Genomic DNA, 23575 nt, shown 5'->3' on the forward strand with positions numbered 1-23575 from the left:
GTCTTTGCACTGAGCCTAAATATCTCTCTGGAATTTGAAAATTTTGGAATTAGGCTTAGCAGGAAGATGGGCTAAGCGCAGGGCTGTTTGAAACCCAAACGTCATGTTGTCACACTAAGCGCGCAACATGAAACTGCTAAAATGAAATAGAACTGCCATAGGCAATCACCATTTACACTAAAGAGCATTTCCTCCCCACACTTTTGTGCCTTGTGGCCATCTTCTTTTTTCTTGGCCATTATTTGTTTTTCTTTTTCCTGATTGCTTTCACCTATCACCTTATCTTTCTTTTCGGAAGCTTTCTTCTTGGACACTACACTATCCTCATCCTCCGCCTCCACAAACCTCTTACTCCTTGTCATCACAGCTTTGCATTCCTCCTTGGGATTCTTTTCTGTATTCGCCACAAAACTGTTGGATGTCTTGTCAGCTATTTGCTTGGCCAGTTGTCCCACCTAGACCTCAAGGTTTTTTAGTGCTGACTCAATACTTTTATGATTTGACATTGTTACTTGCATAAAGTGGGTCAAAGTCTCCTCCAACTTAGTAGTCCTCTGAAAGATGTTAGGCCCTTGTTGGATTGGCCTGTTAGAAGATCCACCCTGGTCCTTGTTGAATTGATCGCCAGGGTGTGATCTCCACTGTCCTTGTTGATTATAAGGACCCTGCTGGAAGCTTGAGAATCCTCCTTGAGTATATCCTTGTCTCTGTTTATTTCCCATATAGTGAACTTCTTGAGTGTTTTCTTCAATGGGAATACATTGGCCTATTTCATGAGCCTCACCACAAATGGTACAATGTATAACCTGCAAAACAGAAGAATGTGTAGGTTGACCAATAGACAGTTTAGTTGGCAACTTACCGAGTGTTTTTGTTCAAATCTCAAGTTGCCTAGAAAGCAACTTATTCTGTGCCAATAAAGCGTCATGTGATGATAGTTCTAACAAGCTTTTGTTTGTGGGTTGATGAACTCTATCGCGCAGAATGACATGATCGCTGGTTGACATATTCAATTGAATTGGCTTAGAGAACCCATGGGTGGGAGTCTTTCTCAATAAACCTCTAAACCTCTCCAACACTTCACTCAAGGACTCGTCAGGGAACTGATGAAATGAAGAGATTGCAGCTTTCCCTTCCGCAGTCTTTGACTCTGGGAAGTATTTCTTTAGAAACTTTTCAACAACTTCTTCCCAAGTTTTCAGACTGTTACCCTTAAATGAGTGGAGCCACCTTTTGGCTTCTCCTGCCAAGGAAAATGAAAATAGACTGAGTCTAATGGCTTCATCTAGCACGCCTGCAATCTTTACAGTGTTACAAATTTCAATGAATGTTGCCAAATATGCATAGGGGTTCTTATTTGGTAATCCTTGGAATAAGTTCCCCTGTATTAAATGAATCAAAGAGTGAAGGTAGTTTATGTTGTGAGCTTGCACTTCAGGACGTGCAATGCTGGTAAAGAATTGTGGCACTGAACTGCTTGAATAGTCCTCAAGGGTAACTCTCTGCTGGTGTTCATCCGCCATGGAAGCGGCTTCTGGTAAATAGGTCGCAGATTCCCTTGATGATGGTGAGTCAGATGATGTAGAATCAGAAAAATGAGTTTCTTCCTCAAGAATGGATGCCACTGTCCTGTCTTGCAGTAATTTTCTTCTCCTCTTTGCTCTGTTCCTTCTCAACGTAGCTTCAATCTCCAAGTCCAGAGGAACTAAATAGCCTGTGGGAGATCTATGCATATAAAACACTAACAGAAACAAGGGTTATCTAGTTGAAGAGGAAAACAAATATGAATTGAAAGTAAATATTCATAGTTTATCAAAGAATAAAGAATAGACACCAAGGACTGAACTAACTCTCCAAATAGAAAGAAGTTCCTCGTAAACAATGCCAAAAACTTGTTGGATTCCGACAAGTGCACCGGATCGCGCAAGTAGTATAAAACGGTAAGAACTGAGTATCGAACTCTCGGGGAACTTGTGTTACTTGGTAAAGTTATATTCAGTGGATAGGTGTCTAGTATGAAAAGAGATGTTTTGACTATGAACAGGTATGTAAATTAACTATTAAGAGGAAAATCACGTGAGTAATGATGCGTAAAGACAAGTAGACAACATGTTGGTCTTCCTATTAGGTGCCTGATGTTAAAAGGATATTCTCTACTTAAGAATGCTCATCTATTCTATGGTGTCTCCTGAAATGCTAAACCCCGATTCCTCATGATAGTCTAGCCTAATCCCGATCAAGCATCGTCCTCAGATTCCTCTTGTTGGACTAAACTCGACCAGAACCGCATTAAGAAAAACATACAAACAACTAGGTTACCGTACCTCGATCCCTCGCAATAATATGATAAACTAGCCCTGTGCTATCAAGTTCTAATAATCAGACTAGTTTCCACTATTGAATGATCCTAACAAAACATGCATCCACATGATCAAGGGAAAAGCATGCTAGAATGAAATACTGATAGCACAGTGAACACACAAAACATCATTAAATAAATATACAGGTATTTTCATCAAGTACCTACAAGGAAGAACCAATAGAGGATTTAGCTCTCCATAAGTAGGAAGTTTCCTTTACAACAAAGAGAAGAGAAAAAGGAAGGATTGAAGAAATATAAGCGGTGAGGATGTCTCCTCCACCTCTAGAACCTCACAATCACTCACAAACTCATCTCAAGCACTCAGGATGACTTCCTCTTCAAGCTCCGTTCCCTACAGGTCTTCGCACAGCAAAATCTCTCAAAACTTTCTGGATTTGGACCCTTCTCTCTCTAGAATATCTCACATGCAGAAGATCTTCAAGAAAATGGTCAAAATCCCCTCCAAAATCTGATTTCAAGCTTAAATAGGTGGCTTTGTTTGTGCTAGCGCGCTTAGAGCGACTATGGACCGCTTAACGTGCATTAGTGGATTTCGGCTTAGCGCATGCTTTTCTTGCTCAGCGGATGGACTGAAGCGGTGCGCTTAGTGGGATGGGCCCTCACTCAGTGAACATGCACAACTCATCCTTCTTTCAGATTCTTCCTCGTGCTCAGCCAAGGGAGTGGTGCGCTTAGCGGATGGCTCGCTAAGCCAGCAGATTGGCTTAGCAAGAGGATGAAAATCAGCACTTCACAAACTTGCTTAATTAACCTGAAATTGAGAGGAAATGATTATTAAACACACAAAATGGAAGTACTAAGTATTTATTACCTATCTTTAACAAAAAGTAATTACAACACTACAAAATAACCATAAACTGGAGGAGTTTTATACAATTTACATAGGTTTTATACAAAAAAGTTAGTCGTATTCCTCGACTAACACCTGCTGCGCTAAACCTATGTTGTCTTTTTGAGAGGTTGAGCTAACACGCCCTGTCGCGCTAAGCTCAAATCTATCTCTGTTTGTGAAAATTGTGGATTTAGGCTAAGTGCGCCTGCTGCACTAAGCCTATTTTGCAGAAAAAGATTTTCTGAGCTCTCACACTAAGTGCGTGGTTGTTGCGCTTAGCCCATGAACAAATTTTTATAAGGCACGCTAAACTCAGCCTTCTGCACTAAGCGTCCAGTCTTGTTTTCAGTTTTATTTTTCTGTTTTTCATTTGTGAATAATCTTGTTTAATCTTATTGTTGTCTAATTCTTTTCAGATGGCTTCCTGTAAGAGAAAGGCACCTGCCTCAGCATCCCAGGCCCATTATGACAGATCCAGATTCATATCCCATGAGGCATAGGATCGCTATTCCAGCATTGTTATTAGCAGGAAGATCCTGCCTGAGAGAAATGTCATGATTTACCACACAAAATTTGATGAGTTCAAGGCAGAGCTAGAAAGAAGGAACTAGCACAAGGAATTGACAAACTTTCTAGATGGGAGCATCAATGTGGCAATAGTGAAGGAGTTCTATGCCAACTTGTATGATACGGAAGACAAGTCACCCAAGCAAATATGGGTTAGGGGCCACCTGATTAAATTTGATGTAGATGCCCTTAACACCTTTCTGAAGACCCCTATGATCATAGAAGAGGGGGAGAACCTGCCTGCTTATTCCAAGTCCAGTCGTTTAAGGATGATGGGGGAACTACTTCAAGCTCAGGAGAATAAGGTGGATTCACCACTAGAGATTATGGATCAGCTGGCACTGGTTCAACCCATGCAGGTGTGGGCTCAGGAGGAGTAGCCTCGTTGGGTCTCACCAATGGAGGTTGAGCTCCAGGCCAGGCTACTTGCTCAAGAAAATGCTTCATAGGTATGATTGGCCTATGGTGAGCCAATTCTCGCAGGTTGTGCATGATAATAAACTATCCTCGGAATAAGCTTTGTAGCATAGGGACTAAGGTTTGCACATCCGATCCTATGGTTGCTGACGGAGGAGCTAGAGTGGATGATGAAGGGATGTAATCTGCTTTATCCCTTTTTCTCGATGCTATCTATAACTAAAAAGAACTCAAAATTCCTTTGACCAAATTTATTCAAGTTTAAAAATAGAAATAAAGGCTGAAATTAACGATGGGTGCTTAGCTGGATACAACTCACTTAGCGCGCCCTTAGAAATATGCGCTAAGCTCAGCAGGGTTGCGCTTAGCGGTACCATGAAATTCAGAAAATTCACTAAGTATGGGGGCTTAGCGAGCCAGGCTCGTTTAGCCCAATGGCTGCCGCAATGAAATGAGCTTAGCCCATATAGGCTCGGCTTAGCGTGCGGCTTTCAACAAAAAAATTGACTAAGTTACCTGGGCTTAGCGATTCAGCCTCATTTAGCCACAAGCATTTCAGTAAGAGGATGAGTGTTCATCCTCAAAAGATGAACTCGCTTAGTGCGGTAGGCGTGCTTAGCGAGTTCTTCCGAAAACACATATATTCAATGAATATTGATGAACTCGCTGAGCGCGATAGGTGCGCTGAGCGAGTTCATTGCATTTTCCAGAAAAAACATAGAAAACACTATACATTTTCTTCCATTTTTCAAGCCTCTAAAAGGCAGATCAAACATGCAAACCAGTCAAAACTATCTACGCAGCACAATCATATATAAAGTCCTAATCTTTAACTACTTCTAAAACATTCAAACCCTAAGAATCAAAAGCTAAATCTCAGGTTTTCTAACCTAAGCTTCAATGGAATAGAAGAGAAAAAAGAAATAGGGAACTTACTTGGATCCTTGTTAGCTGGTGATACGTAAAGATGCAGAAGAAAGCGAAAATGCAGGAAATTGAGTGCGAGAGAGAAGATGCAGGGAATGTCTAAGAATTATGGGCAAATGTGAGTGTAACTGACGTTACACTCACTTAAGCAATTTTTAACCTTCTCGCTAAGCAAATCGCAACGCTAATCGAGCCAGAGAGACGTTTGGTTTCTCAAAGCGGGTCGCTTAGCGGAACTTCGTGCTTAGCCCAAGTTTGAAATTCAAAATCTGATTTTTTTTTTAACAAACAAAGGGCTTGGCTCAGTGCGCAAACGGGCCGCTTAGCAAGTTCTGCAGATCAAAATACCTGCAACTTTCGCTAAGCCTAGGTCTAGGCCGGCTTAGCTAAAATAACGCATCTTAATTACAGAGGGGTAGGTGCTTAGCGGTTGATGGATCGCTTAGTGCTGCTTTGGCCGCAAGGAATTGGGCTTAGCTGGCATGAGTAGCGCTTAGCTCAATGAACCCTAATTTAGGCCGCACCGAAACGGGCTTAGCGGCAACGTCTCACGCTTAGCCAGTGAATACGATGCGCTTAGCGAGCAGGCCATCGCTTAGTGCAATTCAGATCGAATTGAAATGGGCTTAGCTCAGCCTTGACCAGCTTAGCAGACCAAATCAGCCTGAGATGCAAGGATTGAGCGCTAAGCACTAGAGACTCTCAACTTAGTGCATGACCAAAGATGCGCTTAGCATGAGGCTTGCGCTTAGCGAAAGGATTGTTTTTCAGAAAAAAATTTATGAGTTATAACTTTGTCCTTTTCTCAAGAAGTTTGAACCCTTATATCTATCATTTAAAAACAAGCTGATATTTCCCAATGTAATGATTATGAAGCAAGTTCCACATGATACAATGCATAAAATAAAACAAACATAAATTAGAACTGGGTTGCCTCCCAGGAAGCGCTTCTTTAATGTCATTAGCTTGACGCTTTTACCTCAATGGGTGATCAAATGTACTGTGTATTGTGCCCGTGTAAATTCTTCACCATGGTACAGTTTCAACCTCTGGCCATTTACTACCCATGTTCTGTCAGGATTCTGAGATTGTGGATCGTATAGCTCTATTGCACCGTAAGATTGAACTTTCTTGATAAAAAAAGGGTCCAGGCCATTTGGATTTCAGCTTACCGGGAAATAATTTCAATCTTGAATTAAAAAGCAGTACCTGTTGTCCCGGTTTGAAGTCTTTCTTCAATAGTTTTTTGTCATGATAGGTCTTGACTTTTTCTTTGTAAATTCTTGAAGATTCATAAGTTGTTAATCACTTTTCTTCCAGCTCCAACAATTGGATCTTTTTGTGCTCCCTAGATACTTCAACTTGCCCATTAGTTTGAGGGTGGTAGGGGGATGCCACTCTATGATTTACATGATATTGACTCAACACCTTTTGAAGTTGAGTATTACAAAAATGCGAACCACCATCGCTGATTAAGATTCGAGGTACCCAAAATTGAGCAAAAATATTCTTCTTGATAAACTTCACCACAATCTTAGCATCATTTCTTGAAGTGGCCATAGTTTCCACCCATTTAGACACGTAATCAACAGCTACCAAAATGTATTCATTTCCTACAGATGAAGGAAATGGACCCATGAAATCAATACCCCAACAATCAAAAACTTCAACTTCCATAATGTTTTGCAGAGGCATCTCATTCCTTTGGGAAATTCCCCCCATTCTTTGACATTAGTCACACTTTAAGACATGGTGATGGGCATCTTTAAAGAGTGTTGGACAAAAAAATCCTGACTGTAAAACCTTAGTTGTTGTTTTGTGTCCGCCATAATGCCCGCCACATGGTGAATTGTGACAATGCCACAATATGCCCTTGGCCTCCTCACTTGTCACACATCTTCGAAGAAGATTATCTGCACCTACTTTGAACAATTGTGGATCATCCCAAATATAATGTCGGGCATCATGAAAGAATTTCTTTCTCTGCTGCCAATTGAGGTCTTTGGGAATGACACCTGCTGCCTTGAAATTAGCCATATCAGTAAACTAGGGTCTCCCTGCAATCAAAAACAAAGATTCTTCAGGAAATTTATCTTTTATTTCAGCCTCATTTAAAGTGACCTCTTCATTCACTAATCTGGATAGGTGGTCTGCTACCACATTTTTAGAACCTTTCTTGTCCTTGATGACTAAATCAAATTCTTGAAGCAACAGTATCCATCTGATCAATCATGGCTTGGAGTCAGCTTTGCGCAACAAATATTTAATTGCTGTGTGATCAGTGTAAATCACTATCTTTGATCCCACCAGATAAGATCGAAATTTCTCAAGTGCATAAACGATTGCCAACAATTGTTTCTCAGTGGTGGCATAGTTAATCTGAGCATCATTCAAAACTTTGCTAGCACAATAGATGGTATGAAACATTCTACCCTTCCGCTGCCCCAGCACAGCACCTACTACATAATCACTTGCATCACACATCAATTCAAACTCTTGTCCCCAGTCTGGTGCTGTAATCACATGAGCAAAGACCAACTTGGCTTTGAGAGTGTTAAAGGCTTCTAAACATTCTTCATTAAACACAAACACAATATCCTTGTTCAGAAAATTACTTAGGGATTTAGCAATTTTGGAGAAGTCTTTAATGAATTGTCGATAAAATCCAGCATGACCTAAAAAACTCCGTATGCCTTCCACTTTAACTGGAGGTGGAAGTTTATCAATAACATCTAGTTTTCTTTATCCACCTCAATTCCTCTTTTAGAAATCTTGTGTCCCAGCATGATACCTTCTTGAACCATAAAGTAACATTTCTCCCAGTTGAGCACCAAATTAGATTCTTCACAGTACTGTAACACTTTCTCTAAATTTGCTAGACAATTTCCAAAAGATGCACCAATGACCGAAAAATCGTCCATAAAGACTTCAATACATTTCTATACCATGTCAGAAAATATTGCCATCATACATCTCTGGAAAGTAGCTAGGGCATTACATAAACCGAACGATATGCGGCGATAAGCAAATACACCGAATGCGCATGTGAAAGCTGTCTTTTCTTGGTCCTGAGGATCTACTGCAATCTGATTGTAGCCTGAGTATCTGTCCAAGAAATAGTACAAAGATTGCCCTACAAGTCTCTCGAGCATTTGGTCCATGAAGGGAAGCGGGTAATGGTCTTTCCTTGTGGCATCATTGAGCTTCCTGTAATCAATACACATTCTCCATCTGGTGACTGTTCTTGTAGGAATCAACTCATCTCTATCATTCTTGACCACTATCATACCTCTTTTTTTCGGGACAACTTGAACAAGACTAACCCATGAACTATCCGATATTGGATAGTTGAGCCCTACCTCTAGCAACTTGAGCACTTCTTTTCTTACTTCTTCTTTCATTATAGGATTCAATCTTCTCTGAGGTTGTCTCATGGGCTTGTAATCAGCTTCCAAATTGATGTTGTGCATACAATACGATGGACTGATTTCTTTTAAATCAGAGATGTGCCAACCAATAGCAGCTTTATGACTTTTTAGAATCTGTACCAGTTGATCCTATTCTTCCTTCTACAAGGAGCTGCTAATTATAACAGGTTTAGTCTCATTATCCTCCAAGAATACATACTTTAAATGCGCTGGAAGGATCTTCAATTCTGCTTTAGGCTTTTCTGTTGGTCTAATTTTTTCTAATTCTTCAAGAACCACATGACCAATAGAGTTTTCTTTTGGATCATCAAGCTCTTTATCACAAACTAGGCAGTCTGTCACATAATTAGGTTCTTTTTCCAAAGGGAACTGCAGTACCATGGTTAAAGATGATAATGCTATCTCTTGCTCCACCTCTTCTTCTTCAAAACAGGCATCACTCATATCTGGGTGCTTCATTGCTTCAAAGAGGTCAAATGAGTTTTTCTGATCCTCTACATTGAGTTCCAACTGACCTTTATCTTTGCCTACAACATATCCAATAGTTGCTATGCAGGGATATTCTCGAATAATGGAGACTTCATCCTTTTCTTCTTTGGTGATCAATTGATGATGTATTGTGTTAACTTGAAGAATGCTTTCTTGATGTGTTTCAATATCTGCATACTCTTCTTCTCTTCTGCCATAACTTTAATCATGTCATCCACCAACTTACCAATCTGAGTCTCAGCTCTTTTAAATGCTTGTTGCATTGAATCTATTGTACCCTTGAATTGCATTAACAAGTCATCCAGATTAGACAACCCTTCTGCTTCATTATGATAATAAGGTTGCCATTTTGACTCCCATTGATAATCTACAAAAGAATAGTCCTTTTCAAATTGAGTTTCCTACTGTTGCATTGAATAGCCATCACCTTTAGAGCTAGCTTGATATGTCATGAAGTCTGCCAATACACTTTCAAGATCAGGAGCTCTTCCTTTCTCATGATAATTGTACATGGTCGACTCCTGTCTCTAGTCGGATTTATTTATAGAATAGAAATAACAACTGTCCTGGTAATGTTCTCCTCCAGCAAAATCACAATTTATTAGTGGAATAGAGATAACAATCTTCATGATACAACGATAGGAGATTGTATTTCTTCGGAATAAATAGGCTACCTGTAGGAGATTCTATACATACAAAACACTAATAGAAACAACGGTTATCCAGTTCAAGAGGGAAACAAATATAAATTGAAAGTAAATATTCATAGTTTATCAAAGAATAAAGAATAGACACCTAGGACTGAACTAACTTTCCAAATAGAAAGAAGTTCCCCGGCAACGGCACCAAAAACTTGTTCGAACCCGGCAAGTGCACCGGATCGTGCATGTAGTATAAAATGGTAAGAACCGAGTATTGAACTCTCGGGGAACTTGTGTTACTTGGTAAAGCTATACTCAGTGAATAGGTGTCTTGTATGAAAAGAGATGTGTCAATTATGCATAGGTATGTAAACTAACTATTAAAAGGAAAATCACGTGAGTAAAGGTGTGTAAAGACAAGTAGACAACACGTTGGTCTTCCTATTAGATGCCTGGTGTTAAAAGGATATTCTCTACTTAACAATGCTCATGTGTTCTATGGTGTCTCCTGAAATGCTAAATCCCAATTCCTCGTGATAATCTAGCCTAATTGAGATCAAGCATCGTCCTCAGATTCCTCTTGTTGGACTAAACTCGACCAGAACCGCATTAAGACAAACATATAAACAACTAGGTTACCGTACCCCGATCCCTCGTGATAATACGATAAACTAGCCCTGTCCTATGAAGTTCTAAGAATCAGACTAGTTTCCACTATTGAATGATCATAACAAAGCATGCATCTACATGATCAAGGAAAAAGCACACTAAAATGACGTACTGATAGCACAGAGAACACATAAAACATCATTAAATAGATACACAAGTATTTACATCAAGTACCTACAAGGAAGAACCAACAGAGGATTTAGCTCTCTATATTTGGGAAGCTTCCTCTACAACAAAGAAAAGAAAAAAATGAAGGATTGAAGAAATACAAGTAGTGGGGATGTCTCCTCCACCTTTAGAACCTCACAATCACTCACAGACTCATCACATGCTCTCAGGATGGCTTCCTCTTCTCGCTCAGTTCTCTGCCAGTCTTCTCACAACAAAAGCTCTCAAAACTCTCTGGAACTTGGACCTTTCTCTCTCTAGAAATCTCTAAACATGCAAAAGCTTCGAGAATTGCCCAAACTTCCCTCCAAAATCTGATTTCAGGCTTAAATAGGTGGCTTTGTTTGTGCTAGCATGACTATGGACTGCTCAGCATGCATTAGTGGATTTCGGCTTAGCGTGTGCTTTTCTCGCTCAGCGGATGGACTGAAGCGGTGCGCTTAGTGGGATGACCCTTCCCTCAGTGCAAATGCACAACTCATCCTTCTTCCAAATTCTTCCTCGCGCTCAGCTGAGAAGTATTGCGCTCAGTGAATGGCTCACTAAGCCAGAAGATTGGCTTAGTGAGCGAATGAAAATCAGCACTTCATAAAGTTGCCTAATTAACCTGAAATTGAGAGGAAATGGTTATTAAACACAAAAAATGGGAGTACTAAGTATTTATTACCTATCTTTAACAAAAAGTAATTACAACACTACAAAATAACCATAAATTGGAGGAGTTTAATACAATTTACATAGGTTTTATACACAAAAGTTAGTAGTATTCATCGACTAACACAACCCAACCTCATTACAAGCCTAACACAAGTTCTTCTGATTCAATTTGTGTGTTTATAACTGTATGGCATGAGATAAATTGCAAAGGTTGAGATCCGTGTTAGTTGTTGATGATTAAATAAGCCTAAACACTTGTGCATGAGTGAAACAGTGACCATGAGGCTTTAGGTAATGATCCTTCCTTGATATCTGCCATTCCTACTAGCTTATTTCTATTGTGAGTCCTAATAAAAATGTTCCTATATCTTTGAACAACTACATGTTTTGTGAAGGGCTGTTGATTGAAGCATTTTATGACATTCATTTCATGTGATTGAATTCTCTTGAGACAAACACAAGTTTTATATAACCACTGTAGATATTGTCACTTGAGGACAAGTGAGATGTTCTTTCTTTGCTTGAGGACAAGCAACACTGTTAATTTGGGGGAGTTTGTTAGTCGTCATATACGACTAACTTTTGTATAGAAAACTTTTGCTAAATATGTATCGTTTTCCCCAATTTATAGTTCTTTTGTAGGAATTGTAAATAAACTTTGATGTGTTTTAATCTCTGTCATTAGGGTCTCTTTTATTGGAATTAATGTTAAAATCTGTACAATTTCAAGTAAAAAGGAGCTAATTTCTTGAAGTGTCAAAGTGGTTGTTGCACTAAGCAAACTCAGTGGGCTTAGCGCGTATCCATCACTAAGCGAGTCGTCCGTCTCTTGCAAGGCTCAGTGCAGCATTGGCGCTAAGCCCAAATCCACTTACTAGTGCTAAGCGTGATAGTGGCGCTAAGCGCAATGGTGCGATTTTAGAGCCTATTTAATGCATGAATTGTCCGAATTAGGGAAAGAAAAAAAGAAGAACGAAATTTATTATACTTTTACACAGACAGCATTTTGCACACACTTAGAGGAGGAAGCAACAACAAGGAGGCATTTGAGAGTGATTTGAGGGTGTTTGAGTGATTGTGAGGTGCCAAGAAGAGGAGGAGGGGTCCCTCTTCCTGTGTAAGCAACAATTGCTCTGCGTTTTCTGTCTAATTTGTAATTTAGGTCTCCTAGTTATGGCTTTCTAAAACCCTAGTTGGGGATTTCTAATGAACAGTTGATGTAAACACTTTTCATATCTAATTAAGTGTGTTTTATGTGTTCATTGCTTCTATCGATACTTCATTTATGCATGCTTTTGGTCTGATCACCCATTGGTGTGTACTATTAGGAACCTTAGCACTGGGAAGTGTACTATTTCCTTAGAACTTGATAGAGCAGGGCTAGATAACTGCATTGCTAGGGATAGATTGCAGGTTTTTTAGTTTTTAATTATGTTGTGATTATAATGTTGTTTAAGTTAAGCCTAGTCCAACAAGAGGGATCTGAGGACAAAGCTTGGTTTAAATTAGTCTCAACTTACGAGGGATCGAGGTTTAGTACTTTAGTCTTCAGCATAGAACACAAGAATATTTTTAATTAGAGAAATATCTTTATATGCATCAACTCATTTATTAGAAAGACCCAACGCTTTTAAACCACTACTGTCACTTTTAATTGCTTGTGTTTACTGTTTTTCTAATTAGGATATATCATACTTTTACTTCAATTCACAATTATTATTTTCTGTCAACAAAATGCCTGATTATTGAACAAAGCATTGCCAAATAAACATGTTCCCTATGTTCGATACTCAGATCATTTCATTTTAATTAAATACTTGACAACCCAGTGCAGTTTCCGGTAAACCACTTCCGCGTAAAAAGAGTAATTACAAATTTTGGAAAAAGGAACTGTGGAAGAGGGTCAACAACAAGCCAATATGAGAAACAAGCATACAAGAATCAATAACATCACAAACTCAGTTTGTTTGTTGGCGCATCATGGGAAGCCTAGTCAGCTAGACAATCATGCATCCAATGAAGGAGAAATAAGTTTTCTCCTTGTACCAGGTATAAGAAATACATGATCTTTTATTATCTTCAAAAACTATATATAATATCTAGTGATAAGAATAAATCATTTAAGAGAATAGACGATAATGTTGAATCTATAATGTAATATGGAAAAAATAAATTTTTAATTGCACAACATACAAAATGTGAAAACAATAAATAGCAAACCCACTTTTGTGATTATATCTTGCCAAATGACTTAAGAAAACCTCATAGTCTTAAGATACTTAAAATTTGTTCAAGAAGGAAAATTTTATATGGGTCATATCATGCAATTTATCCAAGTTCTTTCATCCTATGAGCAAACAGTCAACGAATTAAAAAAGGTAGACCTGCATCCATGCTCTTTTAAGGAGCAACCAAAATTTCTTCCACCAAACTCCTCTTTTTTTTACTACAACCCTTTGGTTGATTTTTTTTTTTTGAATGTTCGAGAGAAGATTTATAATAATTGGAGTTGTATATATAACTGCAAATTGTCTTTGTGAGAATGACTCAAGAAGACCATTAATTCTTTTTTGAGAGGTATAGACACTATCAGTAGAATTCTAGTCTATGGATATAAGACTATCAATCCTTTTTTGCTGGATTTTAATGTTGAGAAAGATGAACCATTTATACAACACACTGTGGCTATGACCAATATGGCTGAGCCAGCATAAATTCTCCTTTTGACTAGGTATTAACTTTGAATTTGAATATCTTCTTAATCTTGTTTTTATTATAATTCTATATCAATTGCTGATCTTCTTAAGCTAAGATAAGTGACTTTAACATTATTTTCAGCTAAGACTTATATACTTATGTTCTTTTCAAATGCCAAATCACTAGATGGACGACCATGATGACATTGACATCTTGGCCTCTAGTACACCAGGAGAAATGTTGCTGCCTCGCTCCATAGGGAGTAAAAATCAATCTGCTGCATGGGATCACATTGATAAATTGTCAGACCCCAATCCTTTATCCCAAGGTAAATGTCAATATTGTGGTGCTTTGATCAAATATAGTAGTGGAACAAATGCCATGCACACTCATTTAGACAAATGCAAGAAGAAATTAGACATCATGAGCAAGAGGCAAAAGTTAGATTCTTCTTCAATGACCATTACTCCTTTTTCCTCTTCCATGATTGACCAAGAAGCATGTCAGATTGCACTGGTCAAATTTTTTGTGGCATTGGAGCTCTCCTTCTGTACGGTTGAGCATAAAGCCTTTCGAGAATTTTTGAGCATTGTAGCACCCTTTCTTGTTGTCATCTAACACACTACCTTGGCACAAGATGTTCTTAGTCTTTGGAGTAGTGAAAAAGTAAAATTGAAGATCTTTTTTCTCAACATTGTCAAAGGTTTTGCCTCACTACAAACACATGGACTTTGTCACAAAATCTGACTTATATGAGTTTGACGACACATTTCATTGACAATGATTGGATGTTGCAAAAGAAAGCGATAAACTTTTGTCAAGTCAAAAGTCACATGGGGAAGGATTTGGCTAGGATGGTTGAGAGTTGCTTAAGTAGTTGGGGTCTAACTCATGTTCTTTTCTTTCATTGACAACTGACAATGTCATCTTAAATGATAAAGCAATTGAATATCTGCAAAAGAGGCTAATGTCTTGGAATCGTTTGGTGTTGAATGGAAATTATCTTCACATGTGATGTTGGGCATATTGATAACTATGTGACATAGGTATATTTTATGTTTAAATCATACAAAAATTATTAGATTTCCCCTCTTTTATTACTCCTTTTTGTGTAAATAATTAGAATTTTAGCATCAGCTAATTTTTGTCTAGTATGTGTCTAAACTGGTGAATTTATATTGTTTTGATGGTGTATTTGTTGCGGAAACAAAGGAGAAAGCTTGGAAGAGAAGTTTAAGATCTAAAGACCCTCGCTTAGCACACAATACTCGCTTAGCGCAAAGAAGTCATATGAAAAGTCAAATATCACGTGAAGGCACGCTTAGCGCGCGACTCGCACACTTAGCGCATGACCACTGCCTCACTAGCTAAGCACGACAGTCACGCTTAGCGTGGGGTTGTGTAAAAATTAAGCTAACTAGGCTTGTAAAAGGAGGAGGAAGCAAAAGAAAAAGACACAACAATACAGGTAGAAATCCCACGAAATTAGAGTTTCTCAAATAGGGAAACCAACCTTTACCTTCCTTCCATCTCCATCCCTCTCTATCTTCTTCTCTCCCCATCAACCCCTAATGTGTAAAGCCTATCATGAAAATGAGAGGCTAAACTCCTATTGTTAAGAGCCTAGCAACCAAACGCTTGCGGTCTGATCATCCATATTCATGGTATGTTTTAAGGGTTTAGGCATTGGGAAATATTATTCTCTTAAGGAATAGGAAAGGGCATCTAAATAATTCATATCTAGGGACAAAATGATATTGCTTAGCATATTTTATGCATCTCTGTTCATAATGCAATTTAACTAGTTTACTCTCTTAAGGGACTAGGAGATGGATTAGGTAAATTAGGCTCTTTCACTTGAGGTATTATGGTTGGAGTAAATGAGTAGATGTGGGTGGTAATTGGAATAATATTAAATAGAGAAAAATAATTAACATTACATCGAGAGTAGTTTTGGTAAGCTAGGCCCCAGCATATATGCATTCTGAATCAACCTTTGCATCATAACACCCAAAGTGTTTGTTTTTCTTGCTCTTGACTATTTTAGATATTAGTTTAATTTCTATGTCAATTTAATTTATTTTTTCATCTCTCAAATCTTTAATTCAATTTAATTGCTTGAAAATTAGAAATACACCAATCTAAGTACAAACAAAGTCCCCGTGGACTCGACACTCAGACTTTCATTTTACTTTACTACTTGTGATAATTTGGTGCACTTGCCAATGAGTTAACACACATATTATTAATTTAATTGAGCAAGAAGGTTTTTTTAGAGATAAGGGGAGCAACATGAGAAACATGAAGACTAAATCTTGAAGCTTGGAGATGTTTTATCTTTTACATATCCAACTCCTTTGAATGACATTTGTATTGGTTGTTATATTGAATGTTGCATCTTAGTCCATATCATATCTTTTGTGCATCATGCATCATCATGAGTGAGTGAGAAGAAATTTTCTAAAGTTAGAAAATTTCTTCAGAAGAAAAAACTCTTTGTTTTAATTGATTACAACCTTATCATAATCGATTACACAAGTTGTCATAAGCTTGTAGAGTTATGTCTCGTATCGGTTTAATCAATTACAACTTTATCATAATCAATTGCATAGTTGTTCTTAAGACAATGACTGATTTATTCAGGAGTCTCTGTTTTAATCGATTACCATTTGATATAATCGATTACTTCTCTTTCTATAAGTGTTTTAGAAGTGAACAAGAATACTTTAATCGATTACTTTGAGTATCTAATCAATTACATTATTCTTGAGTTGTTTCTAGATTTTGGAAAGAACACTTTAATTGATTAAAAAGATAATTCAATCGATTACTTCATTGAATTAATTGATTACCTTGTAGATTTAATCAATTATAGGTAGTTATAATTGTTTTCTCTATAAATAACTGGCTTGTGTTCTCTTCTAAATAATAATGAAATAAGTTTGTGTTTGAGCAAAGATCACGTGCTGTTATCAGATAAAGAAAGAAGAAAAGAAAGGTGCTTAGAAACAGTAACTCATAACTTGAAATCTTTTGATTGTGAAGATCTTTTATGATAAGTGAGTTGTGTCACTTTCTTAAGTACAAGAAGCCACCTTAGTCAGTCAAGCAAGGTTTTGCGGAAAGAATTGATCAGGTTTGTCTATCCTTACTCTTGGTTTTTTGTGTATGGTTTTACACATCTTTTGTTTGTGCATGAATTTCTGAAGGCATGCTAGAATAGGTGTTTCTAGTTTGGGCTTAAGGTAGGTTTCTCTTAGGCTTTTATTAACAAAGGACCCTAGTGTTGGTGCCTAAGTCTCTTTTTCCAAGGTGGGAATCATAGATTGCTTGTGATTTCTTGTATGGATTCTATGAGCATAGTGAAAATCTAATTCAAGTTTTGAATTAGATAACTGGATTAGCTTCTCTAGTGATAGAGAATGAACTAGTATAAAAAGGTTGTGTACTTCTTCTCTTGATCTTATCTTTCTTTCTCATTCTAGTCAGCTTTTCTAAAGTTTCAAGAAAATATCTTTTTGAAATAAATAATTTTAACAAGGATCTTGTCTAAAGGGTGGATTGATTCAATATTGATTGAGTTTGGTTTATGAAAGGTTTCTAATACAATCTATACAAAATAAGTTTTTTGTAACTCTTGTTTCAAAATTTTGTTTTGTTTTGAAAACCAATTCACCCCTCTGTTGGTTTGTGAGTACCATCATCTTTTGCAGGTTTCAAAGAGGATATTGCAGTTATTTGTAGGGTTCATGCTGTTGTCATGTATGTAAAATCCTCCCCTTCAAGTTTGTCTAAATTCAAGGAATGTGTTGTGCATGTAAACATTGAATATAAAGGCCTTGATCGCTTAGATGTAGAAACTAGATGAAATTCTACTTAATTGAGGAGTTTGAATTGAGAGACAAAATTCATGGGCATGGTTCCTACATATAGTGATTGGAAATTTGTGCATTAAATCTTGCCATTCTTGGAGATTTTCTATGATGCTACTATACGCATTTCTGGTTCATCTTATGTGACAAGCACTATGTATATGTTTGAGGCCTTTAGGATTGGAATGAAAATTAGGGAAATATCTACTTCGAGGGGTGTGAATATAAGTGTGAGAATGATGGTTGTACACATGATGGAAAAATATTGTAAGTATTGGAGCAATCCTGATTGTATAAACTTGCTATTGATGATTTCTCTCATGTTGCACTCGAGTTACAAATTAAAATTCACGAATTGGATTATTGCTGAAAGTTTTGATGGTGAAGGGGGTGAATTGACTAGTAGGTTGAGGGATAAAGTGGAACTAGCTTGAGATCACTTTTTGAAGAGTATAGTAGTGGTGGTGATGGGTTTGAAATTAGATCATAGGAAGCTCAAGCTCAACCTTGTGAAAGGGTTGAGAGTGATCCTTATGGCTATAGTTGATATTACCAATCAACAAGATCTAGTATATCTGAATTAGATATATACCTGAAGGATGCTAGAGATAGTCAGTTGGATTTGAATGTTTTGAATTGGTGGAAGCTGAACTCAAGCTGATTCTTAACTCTTGCAAGCATTGCAAGAGATATACTTATTATACTTGTCTCTACTGTGGTCTCTGAGTCTGCCTTTAGTACTAGAGGAAGAGTTCTTGATCCGTATTGTTGTTCTTTTACACCTCAAATGGTGGAAGCACTTATTTGTACACAAGATTGGATCAAAAGAACACCATCACCACTATCTTCAAATGAAAATGATGAATTTTTGGAGTTTGAGAGAATTGAAGAAGGCAACAAGATTTTTTTTTCTTAAGGTAGTTTTATGTACTTATTATATAATATGAATGACAACTAAAAAGTTTTCTTTATGCTTTAGAGCTTGTTCCCTCACTCGTTGCATTGGATGCTACTAATTTAGTGTCCTCCACCTTTACACTTGATGATGATTGAAGAATCAAGAACGTTTCCTTTTAATCTATTTTAGTTATTAGGATTGTTATGTACTCAATTAATTTGGAGTTTGGACCTTTTGATTTGGATCATCATTGTTATTGAATTATTGGAAATGTCAAATTTGCCCGATCTCATAATTCTTTTGGGTGATATTAGGATGAAAATGTCAAGTGACTACTTGGTTTAATTAGTTCTAACTCCAATGAAGTTTATCTGGTTTTGTAATTTGAATGTAGTATCCTTATATTTAGCTTTATTCTAATATATTTGTATAACTCATTTATTTTTGAAGATATCTTTTTTAAGACTCTCAAAAGAAATTAATAATCAATATGGTGACTAAGCAAATTTGGTTATTCCTTCATGTAGGGCTATTAAGGTGTGGCAAAAGTTACAGGCTCAAGTGGACAAATTATCTGAGGCCAAACTTGAAGAGAGGCCTTCTATCAGAACACGAAGGCCTTGCAATCATTTCAATCTCTTGATGCTAACACATACAGGTCTGCTACCTCTTTAATTTTGTTTTGGTGTACTATTTATCATTAAGACATGCTACTAAAATATCATTTAGAAGTTAGTTAATGAATAGCATTTTGTGAGATTTAATTTGTTATCCCTTTTCTATCTGGAATATTAAAATTTGGATATGAAACTATTGTGTCATGTTGTTGGTCTGGAGGTTGACAATGTCATTCACCTTTTAATGTAATTACTTATTATGTTGATTATTGATTGCAGATTATGGATAACTATGGTCATTTGTGTTTGTGGTTGATAAGAATTTTCAATTGTTTCCATGCTATATGATAGTGGTTTATGTATTTTTTTCACTAGTTGTTACTTAAACTTCTGGGTATTTGTCCATTGTTGGTCACATTCCACTTAAAATATTTTTTAAGGCTGGCAGGGGGTCTCATTCTATAATTTGTCTTTCCACAATTGAGTTGGGTCTTTGAGATGTTTATATGGACTGTAGATTCATTGCCTTTATTAGCTTCTCTCATTTATGTGTAATTAGAGTTGTGGTTGTGCATTCTATAACAAACAAATTAAATATTGGTCAATGATTTTGCAGCTACCAAGAAGCAATTGAGGACATTACCAAAAGAGTGGGTGCTGGAATGGCCAAATTTATTTGCAAGGAGGTTTGTCGCACATGGCTTCTGTTCTGCATATATTCTTTTCATTAACCTAGTTGTAGTTAATTAACCTATGACTGACAAGAGATTATATAGAGTTTTTTATTCGCTTAAATGATGTCTCCATCTGCTAGTTTCTAGTTTTTATTTTTTTAAATGATTTTTGGTGCTTCAAACTATCTCTTATTCAGGTAGATGAAAATTTAGGGTGAAGGTCAATATAATGAAGAGAAAAAAAAATAGTCTAGTAGTTTTATTCCAACACAAAATTCCTTAATGATCATTTAATGTTAATACTATTATTATCAGTGCATCTATCCTAAATTATTATGTACAGAGCACTATGCTGCAAAGGAATTTTTGCATCATCTTGATTTATGATGAGATTTTTATTTTTGCAAGTAGAAACAATTGATGGCTATTATGAATTTTGTCACTGTGTGGCAGGACTTGTTGGGCTGGGTTTATCAAAGCTTTTCCATGTGTTTGGTTTAGAAGATCTGGCTCTAGATGACCTTTCCAATTCAATGGGCTTGTTTCTACAGGTATCATATCATGGTAGTAAGTAATAAAAAATACAATATGGTTGCAATTTTTTAGTGATAGGAATTTGTTTTATCGAAAGGATAGAGAAAACACAAAGGAGCAATCCTCCTTTTCACTCAAAGGAATATCCTTGTTCCACTATGGATACTTCAATTATTCTTGTATGCATAGGTGTGAACTACCTAAACTTCAAGTTTTAAAATTTGAAGTTGCCCCATTGCTAGACTTACCTTTTTCTAAACTTAAATGTTGTTTTGATTTTGACTCATCATTCATATATTCTTATTGATAATGAATTTCTCTATTTAAAAAGACAAATCATCAACAGCTTCAAGTTTTTTACCAACATGATTATACTTTGGCTTGTTATTCTATGGAAAGATAGAGCATTGATCGTATTGGTATTTGCTGGTGAGAAAGAGTTCAATTTTTGTTCAACTTTGATTTTGAATAGATACAAGTCTCAATCATTGCTTTTCTGACAACAAACTCATATAAAATCAACTACATAATATATAAACCATGGGATCCTACTAGTGTTGTTCTTGAAAGCTAGTTGATCAGGCCTTTAAAATGACATGCTCAAATCTACATATGCTGAAACTATTGTTTCTCAAATCTCAATAGTAAATATTTCAATTGATATGCTCATTTTGGTCCTATATTAGTTGTATTTGTAAGTTTGTATTCTTAACTATATTACGCTGATGTGCCATTATTTTCTCCTATTTGTTAACCCTTTTTGCACCATTTTAACTACTGATTAGTCTTAATTGTCAAATTAATTAAGCAGTTTTATTATTTGGGCTCATTTAACTATTTTTATGTTTTTAATCTAATTTCAGGAATTAATGAAGCATTGAGCTTAATCCGGATTTTGGTTGTGGACTTAAAGAGGGCAAATAAAGCAACGTTTACCTTAGTTAATTTCTAATTAGGAGATTGTTATTTTATTTTATGTTGTTCAATGTTTATTTCATTTTGAATCAGAATAATGTAATAGGGCCCAGTGACTTTGAGTGACCCTTATAAATAGCATCCTTGGGATTCGTGTAAGGGAGGCTATTATTATTGAGAGCATAGAGTTTTGGGGTTTTACGATTTTGAGCTTTATGTTACTGTTCATGTGAATGCATTTTTTTTTTTCATTTTTCTGCCTTCAATTGCAATTTTGTTTTTGTTCCTTTTTATGCTTTTAGCTTCATTTATGTTTTTGTTTTTAGCTTCATTTACGTTTCTGCTTTTAGCTTCATTTATGTTTTCTGCTTTTGTTGAAATTATTGAAGGCTAAATTTCTGATGTTGTTTCCTTCTGAGGACGAAGCTAAACTCTCTTCGAGGTTTAGTTTATAATGTAGCTTCCTGGCAGTTTTCCCTTCACCAATTAACCCACATTCGTTACTGTTAATCTATGCACGCTTCGTGTTCGATTAATTGTCTCTATGCTTAACTTACGTTCGTGCTTAATGAACGAAGGGTTAATTGGTGTATGTGTTGCTTAATCACATATTGACAACCCTAAATTGATTTTCGCTTAGTAAATTAAAATAGGGTTGGATTAAGTGGTTAACTGTTAGGGACGAATTCTTCATAACCTAGGACAAGAGAATGACTTCTGAATCAGAGGAAACAACACGTTTTTAATACTATTAATTTCGTATTCCAGTTCGCTTGTTCTTTGATTCACAAAACAAACAACCCCCCACCCCCAATTGTTACTGTTATTACGAAGCATATTATGAGCATTTGGTTAGTCATTGCTCGTTGGGAAATGACCTAGGATCACTTCCTAGTGATTGCATTCTAATGTTTATTTGATTTGGGTATGGCCTTGATCAATTTTGGCGCCGTTGCCGGGGAGCAGTGTCCAAAGGTTCATAATAGCTAGTGATTCGTGTTTTATGTTTAGTTGTTTTACGTTTAATTCTTTCGTGTTGTGTTAGTGTCTTGTTATTTTGTTTAGTATAGTGTTTTGTTTAGTTTTTCTGTTCAGTTCTTCCCCTGTTTCAGTTTTTGTGTTTTGCTGTGAATAGTGCTTAGTGACGGAATTAGAGACTGATTATGTGTTACTGTTCACACAGCATTACATAGCGACAATTGTTGACAATTTAATTGGCGATTTTTGTTTTGATAGTTAGGGTTGTTATTTTTGGCTGAATTTTGGTGTGGTAGGTTCTTTTGAGTCATATTTGTGTGAAAAATACCAGGAACACTTGTTGTGACTAGATTTGAGAGATTCAAAAAATTGAGAACTTGTGTTTAGCAAAACTTCAAACGGCCATAACTTTTGCTCCGGGTATCAGAATGACTATTATTATATATGTATTTGGGGTAGAAAAAAATTTCCCATGCCGTGATAGCTCGCCAAAGGTCGGCTGAGATCTCCAACTAGCCAAAATCACATGTTTACTAGTTTTTTTTTTTTTCAAGTTTTATTGTTTTATTTTTCTAAACTTTCCTTAGGCAGTTTCCATAGTTAGACTTTGAATTTTTGTCTGAAATTTTTTGTGCTATCTTTTCATGATTTCAGGGTGTTGCTTAAAAAATTTCAGCTCATTTGGATATTGTTTGAGTATAGCTGTAGTTTAAACCTTCACTTTTACTTGCACGAGAAGGCAACTAGTTGTGCATGCTGAATGTAGTGTATGACTAGAGGCAATCCATCTGACTTACAACCCTTTGATCCTGAGATAGATAGGACATTTCATAGGTTAATTACGCATAGTGTGAATCCTACTTTCCCTGAACATTTTGTACCTTTTGAGCATCCTGAGCATTCTGTTATTGGTGAGTCTGAGCAGTCTGTTATTGGTGATTTTGAACATCCTGATTTTGAGCATTATAATTTTGAACATTCTGATTTTGAACATTATGAGAACATGGCACAACCTCCACCCCGTGAGAGGACTCTAAGGGAAATGGTTGCACCTGATTTCACCTACGAAAGCTTGTGCATCCAATACCCTGATGAGGATGTCCCATATGTTCTTAAAACTGGACTGATCCATTTGCTTCCAAAGTTTCATGGCCTTTTAGGTGAAGACCCGCACAAACATCTGAAAGAATTCCATATTGTCTGTTCCACCAT

This window comes from Glycine soja, chromosome 7, assembly GCF_004193775.1.
Source record: "Glycine soja cultivar W05 chromosome 7, ASM419377v2, whole genome shotgun sequence".
NCBI lineage: Eukaryota > Viridiplantae > Streptophyta > Magnoliopsida > Fabales > Fabaceae > Glycine > Glycine soja.